Below are 4,648 nucleotides of genomic sequence, written 5' to 3'. Positions count from 1 at the left end.
TTTATTAAAGGAGTTATCTGGGAATCTGATATTGATGACCTTTCCTTATGATAGGTCATCGATATTAGATCGGCAGGAGTCTGACTCCCTGGACCCCCTCCGATCAGCTATTTGAAAAGGCTGTGGCGCTGTATGAGCACTTAGGCCTTTTCCTAGGCGAGTGACGTCACGGTACATTGGTCACTTGACCTAGTTGCTGCTCAATCCCATGTAAGTAAATGGGGCTGAACTGCAATACTAAGTACAGCCACTATACAATGTACGGCAATGTGCTTGGTAAGCTATGAAGAGACTACAGCGCTCACTAGAGGTCCGGTGAGCGCAGCAGCTTCTTTAAATAGCTGATTGTTGGAGGTGCCGGCAGTCAGACCCCTGCCGATCTGATATTGATAACCTATCCTGAGGATAGTCCATCAATATCAAATGCCTGGCTTACCACTTTAATTCTGTTTAACATTTTGACACTAAATTTAAGGATTATTTACATGGTCCAACTGGGCTGACAATTATCGAGAACACACTGTTTGTTCTGGATGCATCAGAGAAGGGGAGAGCTGCATTTATATGCCGCAATCACATCCATTGTTAGCGCTCATTGGGTGATTGGTGACACCTTTACACAGGCTGAATATCAGGAATAAACGTTGATACAAACATTCCTGGTAATCATCCCCTGTAAAGGGACCATTAGACCAGGCAGTATAAAGAGGCAACCAATTTATCACAGTCATGCTGTATGATAAATTCGGTGCATTTTGATAGACACCTTTGTCCAAATTCACACCACCTATTTATTTTATTTTTATTTATTTACTTATATTGTGTCCCCATATTCCACTGTGATTTTACTTGCTGTCCCCAGTGGAGCTCACAATCTAAATCCTCTATCAGTATGTGTCTGGAGTGTGTGAGGAAACACAGGGCTGCCCATTGCTTGGCATACTTTGTGCCAAAATTGTGGAACATGTTTTTGCATTTAAGCTATGCGCCTTTTCCTCTAAATCACTACATGTGCAGGGCATATATTGTACACCTATCTTTTTGGCACAAATTGAGCCAGAATTCTGGCCCATTTAGCTTAGTAAATCTTCCCTACTGTGTCTGAGATTCACACTTACTGCTTGTTAAACATTATAATTTATTTCTCTTGCTTATATATAGCATCATCTCACCAAAAATCTAAACACACACATATAATGTAAATTAATTCTTTTTTTTTTTTTTATATAAATACATAACATATGACAAAATACATATAATAGCAGCAATGCACGACAATACTGTGACAAGAATGAGTCCCCCTAAACTCCCACTGTCAGCATCTCAACGTCTTAAGAACCTGTGCAAAATCTATGCATCATCATTGAAGAAGAAATGTGTTAAATAAATGCAGATTGCACATAGTATATAATGCTATTGCAACAACGGTTATCTCACTAGCATAATACAAATTTTCCCGGTTATTGGCTTGTAATAAACATCACACTAAGATATACTCATATGTGCATAGTTAATTCCATGGATAAAAAGTCAAGTGGTGCCACATTAAACAATTGTACAAAATAGCATAACAGAACAAATACCGACCAGGAGTCAGGAAGGGATACCAACCTTGACGCGCGTTTCGCGTCGCTTCCTCTTGGGGGGCGTATCCCTCCACTCAAAAACCCAGCTATACAGTTGCAAGAAAAAGTATGTGAACCCTTTGGAATGATATGGATTTCTGCACAAATTGGTCATAAAATGTGATCTGATCTTCATCTAAGTCACAACAATAGACAATCACAGTCTGCTTAAACTAATAACACACAAAGAATTAAATGTTACCATGTTTTTATTAAACACACCATGTAAACATTCACAGTGCAGGTGGAAAAAGTATGTGAACCCTTGGATTTAATAAGTGGTTGAACCTCCTTTGGCAGCAATAACTTCAACCAAACGTTTCCAGTAGTTGCAGGTCAGACTTGCACAACGGTCAGGAGTAATTCTTGATCATTCCTCTATACAGAACTGTTTCAGTTCAGCAATATTCTTGGGATGTGTAATGGGGGAATATTAAACACTAATATTTATGCAAATATCAATAATTAATATTCATAAATAGGAGGAGCTGTCTAGTGATGACCCCGCCTATTTATACCTTTATATTAATACAATACTTTCACTATACTTTACGCTAATCACTAAACTAGCTGCATGCGCCTTACTGAACTAACTATCGCCAATAACTACACGTTACACAGATAGTTACAAGTAAAACAATATATTTATTAATACCTAGTACACTACACACGCAATACACTAACAATACAGCACTAAATATACAGTACTAAACTAAACTACACTACACGTTCCCAAATTCCACCCACAAACTAACTATATAATACACTCACACATATAAATTAACAGCCCACCCTATCTATTACTGGTCTATCCCTAGGGGAAATAAGACTGGGGCCTGCAAGGGTTAATGCAGGCCACAGATACACCAGGCTGAAGGATAGCAGGGCGGAGCAGGGGAACAGGGTTGGCAAGGTAGAGGTGAATGCAGGAATGGGGAGGGAGGTCAGGGGTTACACCAACAGGGGTTGATGCTGCTGGGCAGGGAAGGGGTAAATATGGTTGGCACTGCAAGGGCAGAGATACAATGCCATGCCAGCGTATACTCAGCCATCTCCAGGGGCATATAGGCCTCTCTTCCTTCAGGGACCTGTTCCCATGTGTCTCTCTCTGTAGTCCAGTTCCAAAAGACCCACTTCCCTTTGTCTTGGACTGATATATAAGTCCCTCTCCTTCCCCCCTCCCTTCCCCCATCCAAGGTGCAGGAAAATGACATCATCGTGTGCTTGTGACGGAATGCATGCACTCAGACTGCAGCAGATACTGGCCCCCTGAGGCTCACAATCTGTACAGCCAAAGACACCATTGCACCACACACACACACACACACACACAACCATGTCATAAACCGTCCCTAAACAGAAGTTGGGGGAGCCCTGCTGGGCATGTTTCAAAGGGATCTATTGATCTTCTGAAGTGACCAGAAGCTGGACAATCTAGCCATCTGGTGCCATCACCCACAGGTATGCAGGAGGAGGCGGGGGGCGCCATGACTGGGGGACATAACTGGCCACATTAAAATAAAAAGTGAAAAGTCAGTCCTGTGTCCCAACACGGACAGTTACTTGCGCTGCTGCTGGTCCCGGAGTAGTGTGGTAGGTAATTCACACTGGATATGCAGATAATGAAAGTTTTGGAACCGCGCTGCTTGAGACTATGTTCCCCGGTCAACAGTGAATAGCACAGGGCACCGGCCCCTCTCCTCTTCACCTAAAGGATCCGATCTTCCACAGACCTCCTCCTCTACAGGGTTTAAGAAGATTGGCAGAATAGTGAAGCACCCTTTTGCAAGTTAGTTTAAAAGGTTTTATTCTACTCACAAGAGTCGGTAGACAAAAGGCATATAACACAATAAAACCGTCACGTTCCTGCCCGACCCGGGTTTCGCTGCCTCGCTTCTTCAGGGGCGACAACTGCGCATGTCCGCAGTGGGGCCCTTTAAATAGCCCAGCTTATCCCATTACATGAGCCGGTATTTATCCGGATCATATCCCAAAGTTACAAGCAACAGTTTCAAATCATACATATTAAAAATACAAACAGTAATCTTTTTATACATTCAAAGTAAAAATTTCTCTTGCTGTTATAAACACTTATTCACATATTCACCCTTTCGGGTTACCGCAGTTCTGTTTAATAGGTCTACTTCTTCAACCTACTAATAAACATTTCTATCCCACATCATAGCATTAACAGCTGATATCTTAAATCCCTCAAGCTTTACCTATAGTGTTCATAGTGCCGTCACCTAGGCTCCGCCCACTCCTGGAACGTCATTCAGGTATTCTCGACCTCGCCTCCTCCCACCGACGCCCGCATCACAATGTACCACTGCCCTATTGAACGGTCAAACCCTCATGACGTCGCTCAAAGGTCCTCAAGAAGCAACGATATAACGATCCAATATTAGGAAAATTATACCAGATAATCCCTCCTTTATTTTTAGGAAAGCGGCTAGTATCAGAACAAAGCTTGTGCACAGCGCTATCCCCCCAGTGAATATAAAGTTAAATAAGGAAGGAGGAAAATTCACTTGGTGTGGGTTTTGCGCAGGGTGCAAGAACCGGAAAACAAAAGAACGGCAGAGAAATATTAACTGTATGTTATCCAAAAAGAATGGAACGGAGTTCCGTATAAGAGGAAACTGCTCTTGCGAAAATGAGGGTATCATATACGTGCTGGAGTGCCCTTGTGGGCTCCAGTACGTGGGTAGGACGGTAAGGAAGCTGAAAATTAGGATACAAGAACACCTACGGAACATCAAAAAAGGTCTGTAGGGTGTATCAGCCCACTTCAAGCTCACGCATGGAAAAAATCCGCGGGGCTTGAAATTTGCTGGAGTAGAAATTGTCAAGCCACACTGGCGAGGAGGGGACTCGCTGGCACAAATTAATAGAAAAGAGGTAGAGTGGATCTACCAGCTAGGGACCCTACAACCAGGTGGGCTGAACATAGAATTTGATTTGAAACCATGCATATTGTAAAGTATCTCTATTGGTAGCGCTATTCAGGTTCTCTTTACCTT

Source organism: Bufo bufo, chromosome 4 (assembly GCF_905171765.1).
Source record: "Bufo bufo chromosome 4, aBufBuf1.1, whole genome shotgun sequence".
NCBI lineage: Eukaryota > Metazoa > Chordata > Amphibia > Anura > Bufonidae > Bufo > Bufo bufo.
The sequence above is the reverse complement of the archived record's forward strand: the minus strand, read 5'-3'. Positions refer to the sequence as shown.